Consider the following 16,701-nt stretch of genomic DNA (forward strand, 5'->3'; position numbering starts at 1 on the left):
TTAGGCAGACTTCATCCTCTCCTTCATTACTGAAGACTCAAGAGAACTTGCTCTAAGGTGATTTATTCTATAAACTTACTCCTCAGAGTGTACCACAATAATATAATATACTTTTATCTGTAAGTCTAAATCCTGACTTATAAAGAATCTCCACATCCAATTGGACTCAATACATTTCAGGCGCACTGATTGTATTTCCCTCTAAAAGCTCTACAAAGTTACAGAACTGGAAGAGCTTTTAGATTCACCCCAGGTCAAGTTTCTTTCTGAATCTTTTCCCACAATGAACTGCAATGCATTAAGTCTACCCATTAGCTAGAATATCACTGATTGTACTCTTGATCTGTTGGCCAATGGAACATTTGTATTGTCTAGGTTCCACTTAAGACAATATTTGAAATGGATGGAATAGCTCAGAACAGGAGAGCAACATTCAAAGTTATCTTCCCTCAGTGGAGAAAAATGTGTCTGGGCTATAAGGAATTGGCTTGTTAAAAGAAAAAGCAGAATTCAGTAGTAAAATCCCTCTCAGCAAACAAAGCCTTTCCTTCTTTCCTGAGATCTTCAACTAGATCCATGAATATTTTTCTCTTGAACCCCAGTTATTGTTGCAGGATGATATGAGAAATAAGAAGACTTTCACCAACAATTAGGTGGAGAGTTGTTTGAAATCTTAATTGTGAACTTTCTTTTCATGAGAGGTAGTCTCTAGAGATTTTGCTTGTAGAAATAAGGGTGTGAGCTGATCCTTATATGTGATTACGACATCGAATGCCATTATAATTTACCTTTACAACTGGAATAACTAGACGTAAAGATTTTTTTTTTCATTTAGAAACACATCAAGAGATTTACCAGTGTTAATTTTTTATAATGTTTGATATTCATTGAATAATGAAAAGTTCCAAGGCAAATTTTTACATATTAAAAATAAAATTTTATTGAAGGTTCAGAATTCTGCTGCACATCTTATCTTTAAATAAACACTTAGGTGTATTAGTATCACAGCAGTTCTTGAACAGCATGATGTTGTTTCGCTTAGGTCATTAAAAAATTTGAAGAGAAAGGTATGCAAGTTGAGAGTGTTGTGTATTTAAAAGTACATGTATACGTATATTTATTTATTAAAACTTTAGGCAAGGATGTTGTCTTCCTGGGAGCCATGAGCGAGCGGGAAGTCTGCTGCAGGGAAGAACAAAAGCATGGCTGCGCGATAGTATTATCTCTGCAGCAGCAGCAGGCTCCCAGACGGAGGGTTGAGGCGACTATCTAGTCTGTTGCACAGCATTTTGATTAGCGACACCCTAGGTTATTCTGTCGGCTCAGGCGACTAAGCTGTTCCCAGAGATCTGGTTGGTCACCCTGACTCCGTTAAATGGGAGAAGGAAAGAGAAGACCGAGAGGTGATTTGTACCAAGTGGGGCACAGGGGCATTTCTGTCCTTCAGGGTCCGCGTCCGCCTTCCTCTGGGTCGTGGGGTAATTCCTCGACTGCGTTTAACCCAATTAATTAGTTGCTACGCCTAGGGGAGGCAGTGAAGGGCTTAATCTTCTCTTTTCGGCCGGGGCCAACGGAACCAGGTTGCTCAGAGCTGCGGGGCTAGTGCGCACTAGTCCCGGACCCCTCTGGTTCCTCGGAGCCCGCATGGGGCCGAGTGGAGGTCAAGTCAAAGAGCACGACCTAAGGATACCACTTCCCCTCCCACCCGCAACCCCTGCTCCCAACCCGCTGCGTCCTCAGCTCAGCTTCTGAACTACCCGGACTAACACTGCAAGGCTGGAGGGCGGGTCGGGGGGGGGCGGGTCGAGGCGGGGGCGGGGTTAGGGGCGTGGACGAAGAGGCCGGGAGTGTGTCGGGAAGTGTAGTTCCAAGAACCCTGGTATCGCACTTACCCGGGCTCTGCCTGTGGAACACGAACTACAACTCCCAGAAGCGACCCGGGAGTCCATGCGCAGTGGGCGCCACATTGTATCCTATCAGGCGAGGAGAGGGTGATGTCACCTGCGAGTTGGTAACCTACGAGCGGCTGTGAAGGAAACTGTTTAAGGGAGCCCATTGTACCCGAAGCTCAGAACCGCCTTTTCAGAATGCTGGGGCTGCTCAGGTAAGGGGGACGTGCCGCGTCGCTCGCTGCACTCATTCATTAAGTGGCACCGCGCGGTGGCGTGGGGTTGGGCTCGCTGTTTCGGGCCCGGCGCTGGGTTCGCGGCGCGCCCTCCCGTTGCCTCCCCGGAGCTCCCGGGCCAGTAGGTAAATATTAAACCCGTCCTTCAGGTTGGGTCTGGGTGGGAACAGGACCTAGACAGCTTCCAGCTGCCAAGCTCGGTTTGGGAAAATGGCTGCAAGCGCGGCACAAAGCAAAGCGAGACTGGAGAAAGGCGCCCCCGAGGACGCGGGTGCCTCCCTTCTTTCTTTCTGAGGCGCTCAGATGCCAAGAGAGCCGGCGGGGTACCACTCGCCGCCTTGCTGCTGACACCCTGGGGCTGGGGCGCTGGGGGTCGTGGCCCCAGCTGGGTGCTGTGGACATTGCTGCTGTCGGGAGCTGCTGCCCGGTGAGGCTCCGGGAGGGGAGAATCCCAAGGCAGGCTAGGTGGACTCAGAGGTGGCGACAGAGGAGGAGAGACTCATTTACTCATCCCAGCAGAACCCCTACCATCCCGGGCACCCTAATCTCAAGACTCATTCGAAAGGGATGAAGTGACTGTAATTTAGGTAAAGTTGGGAGCTAAATATCTCAAACGAGAGACTAGAGGGAAACCGCGTTGCGGAAAGAGCGAGGGGTGTTGTCGGACAGCGGCGAGGGGAGGCTGCGCAGCCTGCTGACTGGTTTCCAAGCGCCGCAGAGCACTCCCGCCTCGCATCCCTCTGGGTAGGGGGCATCTTGATGCCCGTTGCACTGATGGTTCCCTCGACAAATAACACCTGAGCTGGTACGAAGCGTCTGCCTGGAGCGCTGGGCTAGGAGGTGGAAAAGCGGTGCGGAGTGTGGAATAATCTAACGATAAGACTCGCAGTGGGGCAAGAGCGGTGGATAATCGGTTTTCCCAGCTGGTGGTGAAAATCCAAATGCTTGTGATCCTCTTGCTCTCCGACCGGGCACCTGAGCGAGGCCGGTGAAGTCCTCTGGATTTCCCTTTCCCAGCCCCCTTATTCTTTCCCTTACTCACTCATTCATCAAATCTTTGCTAAAGGCTCTGTTCTCAAGTTGCTCACAGCCTGTGGTTGGAGTGTTCTGTCTCTTGCTGCCATGAAATATTTCACTGGGCCCAGAAATAGAATACACTCCAATCCTGGTTCCCCATCTCCCACCCCCCCATCTCCACCTACGCAGGAAAGCGTCAAGAAAGAACGCCACGCGTGGCCGTTTTGCCCTCGTTGAACTGGTAGTTTCTTGAGGCTCGAGAAGGACCTAGTGAATTGAAGCGGAGTTTGCCTGCAAGACAAATCCCGTTGCCATGGCGACTCCTGCCGTCGGAATCTTAACTGCTCCCACTGCTGTTTCAATTCGATGTGGCTCTGCGGGCAGCTGGGAGGGCGTGGCCAGTGGGTGTGGTCAGATGCTCTTCCTGGGCCCAGCTGCTCTCTCCTAGTCACCGGTTTCTCAGCCCAGGGCTCTGAACATTCTCTTGTAAATAGCTTGGACAGAGTTTTTAGACCCCTTTCCCTCTCGCCTACATGTACTTGGTCTCTCCAACCCCCCTCCCCAGAAAAAAACTATTAAGAGCCCTTTTCCTAAGGCAAACTCAGAAAATTGCAGTCGAAAGATCTTTTCCCCCTTTCAGGCTACCTGCATTTTCCTAATAGTGTTGGAGGCAGCGTTCTCAAGGAGGGAATTCTCTGTTACACGTGAAAAGAGCTCCCTGGTCATTAATGAAGGCCCTCAGTTTGCCTTAGATGCAATTCACAGGAGGGTTTTAGGGACAAATAATAACTGACCTTGAGTTCTGGAAGTCACTGCCATCCCTTGTGGTTTTCATGAAATCTAAAAACCTGCCTAGAGGATGCAGGTCCTTGAGAGGTTTAGCATCTGGGAAGCCTGGGTCCTGCACAGGCTTTGTTCTTACTGGCTACCACAGTCTGTCTGGGAAGAGCCCTCTGCTTCTAGGGACCATGGTCTTGGTAATGGGAGAGGGGCACAGAAGTTTTCCTAAAGCTGATTTTAGGTCTAAAATCTTAACTCTAAGAAGGAGTTGTTCATTGTCTTATTTTTCTCAAAAAAATCTAAAGATGAGAATTTAAACCGAACTCCTTTTTTTTTTAACTTAATGAATTTTATTACATTTATAGTTGTACAGCAGTGATCACAACCCAGTTTTATAACATTTCCATCCCAGACTCCCAGCTCATCCCCCCACCGCCCAACCAGTTTCCTTTGGAAACCATAAGTTTTTCAAAGTCTGTGAGTCAGTATCTGTTCTGTAAAGAAGTTCATTGTATCTGTTTTTTAGATTCCACATGTAAGTGATAGCATATGAAGTTGGTGTCTCACTGTCTGACTAATTTCACTTAGCATGATAATTTCTAGGTCATCCATGTTGCTGCAAATGCCATTATTTCTTTCGTTTATATGGCTGAGTAATATTCCATTGTATATATGTACCACATCTTTATCCACTCCTCTGTCGTTGCACATTTAGGTTGTTTCCATGTCTTGGCTATCCTATGTAGTGCTGCAGTGAACATCAGAGTACAGTATCTTTTTGAGTCATTGTTTTCTCTGGATAGATGCCCAGGAGTGGGATTGCTGGATCAAATGGTAGTTCTATGTTTAGATTTTGCAGACTGTCCATACTGTTTTCCATAGTGGCTGCACCAGTTTACATTCCCATCAACAGTGTAATAAGGTTCCCCTTTCTCCACACCCTGTCCAGCATTTATTGCTTTAGACTTTTTGATGGTGGCCATTCTGGCTGGAGTAAGGTGGAATCTCATAGTAGTTTTGATTTGTGTTTCTCTAATAATAATGTTGAACATCTTTTCACATGGTTTTTGGCCATCCATATGTCTTCTATGGAGAATTGTCTGTTTAGATCTTCTGCCATTTTTTTTTGATGGGGTTGTTTGTTTTTTTGGTATTGAGCTGCAGAAGGTGTTTATAAATTTTGGAGATGAATCCCTTGTCAGTTGCTTCATTTGCAAATATTTTCTCCCATTCTGTGGGTTGTCTTTTCATTTTGTTTAGGGTTTCCTTTGCTGTGCAGAAACTCAATTTTAATTAGGTCCCATTTGTTTATTTTTGTTTTTATTGTCATTACTCTAGGAGGTGGATCTGAGAAGATATTGCTGTCGTTTATGTCAGAGAGGGTTCGGCCTGTGTTTTCCTCTAAGAATTTTATAGTAGCTGGTCTTATATTTAGCTTTTCAATTCCTTTTGAGTTTATGTTTGTGTATGGTGTTAGGAAGTGTTCTAATTTCATTCTTTTAGATGTAGCTGTCCAGTTTTCCCAGCACCACTTATTGAAGGGACTGTCTTTTGTCCATTGTATATTCATGCCTCTTTTGTCATAGATTAGTTGACTATAGGTGTGTGGGTTTAATTCTGGGCTTTCTATCCTGTTCCACTGATGTATATTTCTGTTTTCGTACCAGTACCACACAGTTTTGATGACTGTAGCTTTGTAGTGTAGTCTGAATCCAGGGAGCCTGATTCCTCCAGCTCCATTTTTCTTTTTCAGGATTGCTTTGGCTATTCTGAGTCTTTTGTGCTTCCAGACAAACTTTAAAATATTTTGTTCTAGTTCTGTGAAAAACATCCTTGGTAATTTGATAGGGATTGCACTGAATCTGTAGATTGCCTTGGGTAGTATAATCATTTTGACAGTATTGATTTTTCCAATCCAAGATCATTGTATATATATCTTTCCATCTGTTTGTATCATATTTGATTTCTTTCATCAGCATCTTATAGTTTTCAGAGTATAAACCCAACTCCTGACACTGTGACATCAGGTTAATACCTCTGAGCCTTACCTGTATGACAACATAGCCTGGCTCTTCATGGTAATCCTTCAAAGTGAGCAAGGCATCCACATTAGTATTTACAGTATTAGTCATACTGCTACTACTACTATGATCTCAGTATCTGGACTTCTATTTATCCTTTTATTTTAGAATTGTCTAGGTTTTGACTCTTTATAGATTCTTGAGTAGTTATTTGTAATTTAATTGCATTAACAATAATTGAATTATGCATACATTTTGCTTACCTTCTGCTTTCATTTCCTACCAAAGTGGATTAACACAGGTATTGCAATTACAGCAGCAAAGTGTACATCTGTGAGTGTCTATGGATGTGCATTCATGTGCAACTAAATGCTGGGGGATGCCATGTGCCAGGTAGTTGACATTCATCATCTCATTTTAAGTAGGTGGTTATATCCCCGTGAGGAAACGAGAGCAGAAGTTGTCACTCACTGTTTTTGTCATAGAACTTAGCACTGACTGAAATCTCCTTCAATTTTCTGTTTACTTCTTGACTCTGAACAATTCAAGTGTGTGATTTTCTCCATTCCCTGAAGGTCTTTAAGAGCAGAGTCTTTGTCTTATCTATCCCTGTCTGTCCAGCATTTAAAACAGTGTTTGGCTATTGGTAGCTATTTTATAAATATTTGTGGAATCAATACTAACAAGTAGAACCATGTTTGGAGATCCAAGATCTGTATTCTTATCACTGATAGTTCCTGTCAGCAGTTGTAATTTTCCTTAGGTTTCTGCCAAGCAGTTTCACCTCAGCATAAACCAAAACTCCTGTATAGCATGTGACTTGAGATATAAAAGGCCTTCCATATGTTTGAAATAGTCAAATTGTAATCTGTTTGCTTTTGGAATATATTCACCCACATAGATTTTTTTCCTCTGTAATTCTTAATATAGTTCCTATTATCCCAAACCAGATATTTCTAGATTTCTCTCAGTCATGACTGTCCTTGGTCCAGATAACTTCCTCAGGAGGTGTATGACAGGAGAAGAGGGAGCGAGACCAAGGCAAAAACCTGACTAGAGACTTTGCCAGGCTGCCAGTGCTTCTTGAGGCACCATTTGGGTAGAAGAGTGGACGTGCATTGGGGTGAAGCTCAGGCTGGGAATAAGTTGTTCAGGCTGGTTGATGTGAGAGGGAAAGAGGATAAAAGACATTTGTCCAATATTTGCAGCATTCATAGCATTCAGCTGTCATCCAGTAAGCTGGATTCTGTCTGTGGGTTTTCAGGAGTGTGAATTTGTGAGAAGGTGTGATAGTAAAGAGAGTGCAATGGGTCATGTCCTTGGGTGGTGCTTACAGGAGCTCGGTGAATAGGTGCCAAGGAATTTGAATCCTGGCTTTCTTGGCTTTGTGGACACGCCTCTGGGTGTTAAGAATTCCTGTGTCTGTGTGTGGTTTTGTTTGAGCTACTTGTTTAAAAGACTGTTTTTAGTGTTTAGTGTTTAGTGGTCATCAGAACAAATAAGGTGTTTACAAACAAAACAACGTTAAGATTGAAAGTGTTTCATTTGGTAAATATTTTGGGGATATAGAGTGGCTTTGGCTTGAGAATCTTGAGGTCTTCTGTGAAATTACTTAAAAACTTATAGCTGTTGGATCAGGGGAAACAAGCTCTTCCAACAAAGCTTGGTACCACTGAAAGCCTTAGGTCTTTGGTTCAGGAAATCATCATAGAGCCTGCTTGGCCCTCCCTGGCTTCATGTCCCACACACTCCTGGTATTTCCAAGTGTTAAGTTTATCCTTATATTGCAGGAAACAAAGCTTTTTCAAGCTAGGTTAGCAAAGTTGTTTAATCTCTAGAGGGGGTGACAGTCAAAATGAAAATTCTTCTGTTTTGTGATTTTTCTTCTTCGGATAGTGGATTACTATCACTTATTTTGGCATTACAATTTCTAACTTGGTAATGAAGGGAATGTTTGAAGTGAATATATATCTTAAACACTTAGGGCATCAGATCATAGTGGTTTTCCTGAGAGCTCAGGTTAGTGGCAACTGACAGCACAGGTAATACCAAAGACCTTGGTAAGGAGGGCTGTTTCTGTAGGTAGGCAGGGCAGGCTGGTGCCGACCTAGGATACCGCTCTTGAAGTTACATCAAGTGTACTGTCTTTTTATGTTGATTGTGCTTGGAGGGGCTGAGTGGCTGATAGAGATCAGAATTGAAGGGTGGATCTGAAGTGCCTCTCTTTCTCCTTCCTTCAAGCCACCACATAATACCACCCCCCACCGCCCGAAAGAGGGACTCATGAAGATGAGATCCAAGTTGATTTTGGTGACCTACATTCCACTCCAGCAGACTATTGCTGCAGCAAAAAAAGGGGGGGGGGTTTACCTTTTTAATTTTTTTGGCATCTTTCCCTCTGTTCCAAAAACAGAGAACTGAGTGTTTTAAAGTGAGTTTGCATTCATAGTATGCATGTGTAAAAATGACTTAAGTCCTAGGAGCATAGCAACAGCACACAGAGCCCCAACCCCCCTTTAATCTGAGGTTGGCAAGCACATTCTCAGCCTTGGTGAGCTTATTTTCCCTGTTGATGCTTAAGCACACCTGGTTCTTACCCTGTCCCTGCCTTTCTGCAGTAATGGCTCCCCTCACCTGGCATGTGCCAGCTTCTGAGCATCTGAATTCTCCTTGTGCTCTTAGGTCCAGCATGAGTGCCATAGCTTTCAGGAAGCCTTCCTTGCCTATCCTCAGCTTTCACCAGCGTCCCCTGCTCCTTCCCCTTAGAGCCTGCAACCTGGCCACAACAATACTCCCAGCTCATGTGATATTAATAATCGAGGGATGTGAGGTGCTAAGCGTGGGCCAGGCCTTCCCTAATACTATGCATAAGCTCAACCACTGACTCCTCTCTACAGCTCTGTGAGGTAGGCACTCTTCTTACCTTTTGACAGTTGAGGAATCTGAGGCATGAAGAAATTAAGGAACTCACCTAGCTCAGGTCACACAGCTTGTAACTGGCAGACCAGGTTAGGGACCCAGGCAGTCTAGTTCTTTACGCCCCTCACTATTGCCTGGCCTCTGGTTTTCCTATATACTGTAATTTTCTCTCCATCAAGTTGGAGGAATCACAGCTTCCTTTATGTCCTTTAATTCTGAAACAGCGCTGGGTCAGTAAGAAGAGCTGAGTTGATTGAGAGTAAAAATGCTTCTTCACTTAATAGTTTCTTACAGTCTGGTTTTCTGGAAGAGAAAATGTTGCATGAGATTTAAAATGCTGCATTTGCTTCTTTGAATGATAAGAATTTTTGAACTCCCTCCTTTTTGCTCTTGAATGATAGGCAGGCTATTTGAAAAAGAAATGTTTTTACTTGCCATCTCTGAATCTCTTTGAGGTCTGTCCAGCATTAGCCCCTATTTGTTAATGGAGGTAACTCGTCAGTAAGTTGAATCTCTTATCTGCAGAAAGCCCTTCTCACCTATAGTAGGGCCACAGAAGCCTGTCTTGAGAGTTAAGAATCCCATAACTTCTTCTTTTTTTAAATAAATAATTTTATCTCCCCCCTCCTTTTTTTTTTTTTTTTGTTTTTTGTTTTTGTTTTTTGTTTTCACCTGTGGCATGCAGAAGTTCCCGGGCTTGTGATTGAACTTGTGCCACTGGTTAATAATCCTTAACTATTAGGCTACCAGGGAACTCTGTCTCTCCCTTTAATGTATCATTCCACTGGCACAGAATGAATACACACTAAATGGCTGTTGCCCTATGAGTATTAAGAAGAGCACTGGGCTGAGAGTCAGGAAGCTTGAATCCTGCTGTCAGTTCCTCAACTAAGAAGGCCATCCGTGAAGCACCTTCTGTAGCTCAGGCGCCCACTGGGCCCTTTACACAGTCTTTCTTGCAGAAGAAGACTTTGACTTCTTAGCGTCCCAACTCCCTGTTGTTTCTCAACATAAATTGTGAAAGCTCTTTTGAAAAGAAAATAACAAAAACTTGAACAGTAATCAAATGTATAATCTAATATTGTGTATCCTTACATATTAAAATAAGCTCTTTTTTCAATCACTTTAGAAAAGAGACTTATTTCTACAGTGGAGCAAATGTGATGCCAAATATACAATTGCAGTTCTTTTAAACCATAGCCACTATTGTGAATTAAATGTGGGAAAAAAAAAACTAGGGAAGAAAATTCAATTTCCAATGTAGTTTGTGTGATTTCCTGACTTAAAATAGATCTTTTATTTAGCTTAATACTGGATATTGTGCCACTTTGACAATATTTAATGAAGACAATTGAATAAAACACAAACTGTGTTATTTAGGGAAATAATAAGAAAGTTATGCCATCACAGCATATTACCAGGAAAGGAAAATGAAAACAAAAGATGTGTTAGCCCCTAAGCCACTCAAACATAATATTCATTCAATAGATGTTGATTTCAGAAGCTTTCTTTAAAAAAATTCACCGTGTTACATTTCCTAAGTATGTCATTCACCTTTAGTAATAACCTGAACTTACTCTGTTCTATAAATTGCACCAGGATTGGAGTTGAAGGTTCCTTGTATTTCTGCCAGGCACACAATTAGGGTCACCTATTAAACTGGTCTTTGTCGTTCTCATTTCTGGAAAAAAAATCTGTACGATTGGCAAACATTGCCCATCTGATAGACTGTATGAATTTAGACTTCCAAGTGTATATAGCCCAGATTCAAGTTTTGGGCATTGTCTGGGCAATATAGATTTCCATTTTTTGTTTTCTTCTGAGATGAATTCTTATATTCTGACTTATTGGCTAAGCTCATTTGTTAGTGATATACAATCAGGTCAAGGGTGTGGGTTAGCTTTGCCTTATCTTAGAACCACAAACTGCACTTGTAATCCTAGTCAACTTTTTTTTTTTTTTTTTTTTTTTTAAACTCATCATGCTCTTGGTCACAGAGAAGTCTAAATAGTGGATAGAACTTGTGAATATATCAGTGCATAGCCATCATCACTAAGGGCAAAGGTTGGTGCCATATTTTAAAATGAACTGATAAAGGTCTTAGTTTTTACAGATCCCGTAAGTTAGAGGCAGTCTTCATCAGCAGTTTGCCAAGGAAATATGTATATGCTTCTGACAGGTGTTGTCCTGTGCAGAGTAGCTCAGCTCTAGTGGCAGCTTCCTAAACACAGCCTTGGTCTTTTCCTTTTCTTGGGTGTGACCACAGTCATGAGCATGTATTTTGATGACCCTTCTGGGCTTCGCTCTTCTCCCATAAAGCTTTTGCAGGTTTGCACCCTGGAAGAAGAGTAAAGGAGCGTGGTAAGCTTCACCAGATGAGTTAGATTGTTCATATGTGTCTAGGCTTAAATTTGTAACTGTTTCATAGAGATTTGGTAAAACTGAGCAGTGAAATGTCTAGACAGAAGTTAAAACCTTCAGTTCTGTGACAAGAGGGTTAGACTAGGGGCCCTTCTAAATCCTGAGAATTTATTACAAAACTTATTGTAAAAAGGGAAAGGAAATAAAATGGACAAATCAAACCATTTAAAGGTCCTTGCTGCATTCTCTACTCTTGAAAGGTGGTAAAATTGTGAATATAGAAAATGTATGGTTTTGGCGAAGGTAAATGGTTTAGGAATTAAATAATGTTGCTGCAGTTTCCCTTACTATATTAATGGTGGGTATTCGATTTAAGATCCTGGTGCCAAAAGAAACAACAATAACATTTCCATTTGTTTCACATTCTGTTTGCGAGTGTCAATATTGAGGTACGCCTGACCCCCTCTCTGCTCAGTACTCAGCAGTTATTCAGACTGAAAGTCTGGGAGGGTGCAGACTGAATCTCGCTGTAATTGAAGCCGATAGCCGAGACTGCAGTGTGTCCTCAGAAGGTTAAATGAAAGGCCTGTTATTATATTTTTGTATTTTATTTTATTAATTTTTTTTTTTTTTTTTGGTCATTTTAGGGCCGAACCCGTGGCATATGGAGGTTCCCAGGATAGGGGTCTAATTGGAGCTGTAGCTGCTGGTCTACGCCACAGCCACAGCAAGGTCAGATCCAAGCGGTGTCTGCGACCTATACCATAGCTCACAGCAACGCCGGATCCCTGATCCACTGAATGAGGCCGGGGATTGAACCCGCAACTTCATCGTTCCCAGTTGGATTCATTTCTGCTACGCCATCATGGGAACTCCTTATTAATTAATTAATTAATTTTGTCTTTTTAGGGCTGCATGTGGAAGCTCCCAGGCTAGGGGTCGAATTGGAGCTGCAGCTGCCGGCCTAAGCTATAGCTACAGCAGTGGGGGATCAGAGCTGCGTCTGCAACCTACACCACAGCTCACGGCAATGCCGGATCCTTAATCCACTGAGTGAGGCCAGGGATTGAACCTGTGTCCTCATGGTTAATAGATTCGTTTCTGCTGAGCCACAATGGGAACTCCCTATTTTTGTATTTTAAAAATCAAGAATAGAGATTAGATTGGACTAGAAAATCTCTATGACCCATTTAGGACTTGACCCTCCACCAGTAGGTGACGCTTCCAAGTACAGTTCCAGGAAGCGTGGCAAAAGACTACTTTGCCTGACATTTTCTAAGGGATTGATTTATATGTTTATATATATATGTATATATAATATTTTTAGTTTGACCCACTTTATTTTCAGGCTGTGACTGAAGCTGCCTTTCTTCCATACCCTCCCTTTTCCTATTGCACTCCTTGGATTGTAATTTGAGTCTGAAGGACCTGTGACCTATTTCTTTGCCAGTTCTGTGCTCACAGCCTCCCTGTGGACAGAGGGAGTCGGCTCTCCCCTGGGGCCAGGTTCTGGACAAGGGGAGCCACACACACTGAGGTAATGAAGGGTCTTTCCCCTTAACCTCCTCCTGAGAGTAGGGAGCTCTGTGGCAGCAGAGAGGCAAGGGCTGGCAGTTTAATGCTCCCAAGCTCAGATTGGGTTCCTCATGGACCAAGTTGGGGAAAGTAAATTGAGCGGAGGACAGAGGAAGTTATTGGTTTCACTTATCATTTGTTTCCCTCTGGATGGCCTTTGTTTACATTGTCTCCCAGGCCAGGAATTGCTCCAATGGAAAGCATGCATCACGGGGAATGCAGGTTAAGGCTTCCTGCTTGTGCTCCACTTGCTGACTTGGCCTTCTTCCCTTCAGCTTGATCCGAAAGGAGGATAGATAACCTGCTTTTAATTATTCCATCATGTGGAAGAGACCTTAAAACAATGACTTGGGGCAAACGGATTAATGAATGACTTTTCTGTTGGGGAAAGATTTACACTTAACATCTACAAATAGCTTTCTTATTATGTTGGTACAGAGTTTAGACATGAATGTTTGCTACTTTGAGTGAAATCCTTTGGCCTTTTGGTTGCTGCTTAGCAACTGCACAGAGGAAAAAGAAGCAACATCTGATTTTTGGTTCAGATTTGGGTAATCTTGGAGTTCCTGTCCTGGCTCAGCAGAAATGAATCCAACTAGGAACCATGAGGTTGCAGGTTCCATCCCTGGCCTTGCTCAGTGGCTTAAGGATCTGGCGTTGCTGTGGCTGTGGTGTAGGCTGGCAGCTGTAGCTCCAATTAGACCCCTAGCCTGAGAACCTCCATATGCTTTGGGTGTGGCCCTAAAAAGACAAAAAAAGGGGGGGGGGAAACAAAAACAGATTTGGGTAATCTTGGCAGTTCCTTTCAACTTCCTGGGCCTCTGTTTCCTCATCCGTGAAATCATGTGAAAATTCTAAAATTTTATGAGACCAGGAGTTTCTGTGGTAGCTTAGCAGAAACCAATCTGACTAGCATCCTTGAGGACACAGGTTCGATCCCTGGCCTCACTCAGTGGGATAAAGGATCTAGTATTGCCATGAGCTGTGGTGTAGATTGCAGATGTGCTCAGATCTGGCATTGCTATAGCTGTGGCGTAGGCCGGCGGTTACAGCTCTGATTCGACCCCTAGCCTGGGAACTTACATGTGTCAAGGGTGCAGCCCTAAAAAGACCAAAAAAAAAAAAAAAAAAAAAAAAAGAGAGAGAGAACGGTTTTATCTTAAAATAATGACTTCACTTTTATGGCATTATTATGTCAGTGTCCACTGGGTTTCCCCAGAATGAAGATCAGTGAGAGGAAACTCACTTTTTTCACTATCTGAGTTTCCAGCATTGGTGACTGCACTTGGCACAGTGTTTCAGAGGCCCTGTTCTTGGCTGGGGCTAAATCCTCCAGATCTGATCTTTGGTCTTTTCTTCTCACAGAACAGCTTCTAGTCACATTCCTCCAGTCCTGGGGCTCAAGAAATTCTGTAAGATAGAAGGGATGAGCCTAGACAGAGTCTTAGGTGACCATCCAGATCTGTTTAAATTGATAATCCCTTTCAACTAGAATTTGATTATTGCCATTGGCACAAAGGAAAACTATAGCCAGCCGCCATGTTTATTTGGCCAGTACAGAGTTATTTGTAAAAAGGGAATGATTTTAGTGAGCATTTACACTCTAATCTATCACTGATCTCACCTAGTGCCATATGCACAGCCACTTTGTTTATGGGCTATTTCTTCACCCCCTTGACCCTTGAAGGCATTTGAGTTTTCCATCCTTCATCTTAAACTAAATTAAATTGGAATGAGAGTCTCTTCAGACATTTATCCAGTAGTGGGCTGGCAGATGACCGAATCCAGGGTTTCTCAGTCTCAGCACTACTGGCATTTTAGACAGGGTTGTTCTTTGTGGTGGGGGCTGTGCTTTGCCCTGTAGGATTTTTGGCAGCCCCCCCCCGGCCTCTACACACTAGATGCCAGTATCAACTCTACCCCTAATTGTGACAACCAAAAATGTCTCTAGACATTGCCACATGTCCTCTGGGAGGCAAAAATCAGGCCCCGTTGACAGACATTGGATGACCTGGGAACTTTAAACATTAGACCCCTAACATTAGGTATTTAGGAGTAAATTGGAATTCATCTGTGAAACTGAGCTACCCTGCTGTTTTTTTATTTATTTGGGTAGTTGGTTAGAGCAAAGTAAAGGTCAGTGGATTAGACCCTTCAAGGTCACTTCTCCATTCTTCCATGAACACTGCCCAGGAGGCCAGTCACAACTTAAGGACCTGTCCTTGGTCACAACAGGGGACTCTGTGAGACACTGCTGCTGGGTCAGGGCCAGCCCACCAGAGCTGGTGGGTAAACAGCTTTGAAGCCCAGAGCCTGTGTTGTTGGTAAGTCAGTAAAATTATCTGTGGATAGGGAAGATGAGGCTTTGGGGAAAGAAAAGGTCAACTCCGTCATTATTGTCAGAGGCCAAAATGCTTTATATAAAAGAAGGCCATCAGCCTTTAAAAATGACAGTTTTTCTCAACTCCGCAGGGTGGGAAGAACTGTGAAAAGGATTAGCAGCAGTCTGATGTTCCTTTTTTTCCCCCTCTCTTTTCCTCAAAAAAGAATGTCTTTAAAACTTGATTCAAGCACTTGAGCTTTGGCAACTGTCAACCTTGCCTTGCTTCTCAGAAAAACACTGGTAAGTTTCAGGGCACAGAGGGAGGATGCTGTGAAGTTTTAATCAACTTAAGCTCAGTCCTTGAGCAACTAATGCAAAGATAATTCTTAGGGAAGCACAGAGTTTCTTTTAAAACATAAACTGAAGGCTCCTCTCAGAGAGAGAGGTGAAGGGATCCAGTCTTCTTCCTAAATCAGTTTGTTGGTTCTCTGTCCTGGATGGACACTGGAATTCTCCATGGTGGTTTTTAAAAAGAGGCACCTAAGAATCATCTCACACCTGCCAGAATGGCCATCATCAAAAAAGACCACAAATGGCAAACTTTTTTGAGATGTGGAGAAAAGGGAACTCTTGTATGCTGCTGATGGGAATTTAAATTGGTGCAGCCATTGTGGGAAACACTATGGGGTTTTCTTAAAACACCAAAAATAAAACTACAATATGACCCAGCAGTTCCACTCCTGGGTATCTATGTGAAAAAAACGAAAATACTAATTCAAAATGATACATGTACCGCAATGCCCATAGCAGCATTATTTACAATACCTAAGATAGGGAAACCACTTAAGTGTCCATCAACAGATGAATGGATAAAGAAGATATTGTGGGTGTGTATATATGTATGTATACATATATATGTACGTGTATATATGTATGTATACATATATATGTACATGTATATATATATGCACACATATGCACACAGTGGAATACTTACTACTCAGTACTACTCATAAAAAAAAACAAAAATTTTCCATTTGCAGCAACATGGATGGACTTGGAGGGCATTATGCTAAGTGAAATTAGACAGAGAAGGAACAAATACTATATGATGTCACTTATACGTGGAATCTAAAAATGAGAACTAGAAAATGTTACAGAAGAGAAGCAGACTCACAGATATAAAGAAAGTAGTTACCAGTGGGGAAAGGGGGTGGAGGGGCAATATGGGGGTGAGAGAGTGGGAGGTACAAACTATTGGGTGTAACTTAGGCTACAAGGATACATTGTGTAACATGCAGAATATAGCCAGTATTTTTTAATAACTGTAAATGGAATGCAACCTTTAAAAATTGTATAAAGAGTAATAGAAAAGATGCCTAGGGATTTGGATTCAGTAGATCTGGGGTATAGGTCCAATCTTCAGGATTCTTTTTGTTTTTTTTTCTTTTCTGCTTTTTTATTGCTGCCCTTATGGCATATGGAAGTTCCCAGACCAGGGGTTGAATCAGCTGCCAGCCTACGCCACAGCCACAGCAACTCAGGACCCAAGCCATGTCTGTGACTTATACCACTGCTTA

General features: G+C 42.9%; 1 protein-coding gene across 3 annotated transcripts in view; it reads left to right on the forward strand.

The window, feature by feature from the left end:
- DAAM1 (dishevelled associated activator of morphogenesis 1) overlaps positions 1,956 to 16,701 on the forward strand; it is a 175,760-nt gene continuing 161,014 nt past the window's right edge. For 2 of the 3 annotated variants that reach the window (XM_021102686.1, XM_021102694.1), the window contains exon 1: positions 1,956 to 2,104. The gene's annotated coding sequence lies outside the window, so the exon portion shown is untranslated. Of the gene's footprint in view, positions 2,105 to 2,155; positions 2,251 to 16,701 lie in introns of those variants that run through there. The other variant, XM_021102688.1, reaches the window with a different exon arrangement.

This window comes from Sus scrofa, chromosome 1, assembly GCF_000003025.6.
Source record: "Sus scrofa isolate TJ Tabasco breed Duroc chromosome 1, Sscrofa11.1, whole genome shotgun sequence".
Lineage (NCBI taxonomy): Eukaryota > Metazoa > Chordata > Mammalia > Artiodactyla > Suidae > Sus > Sus scrofa.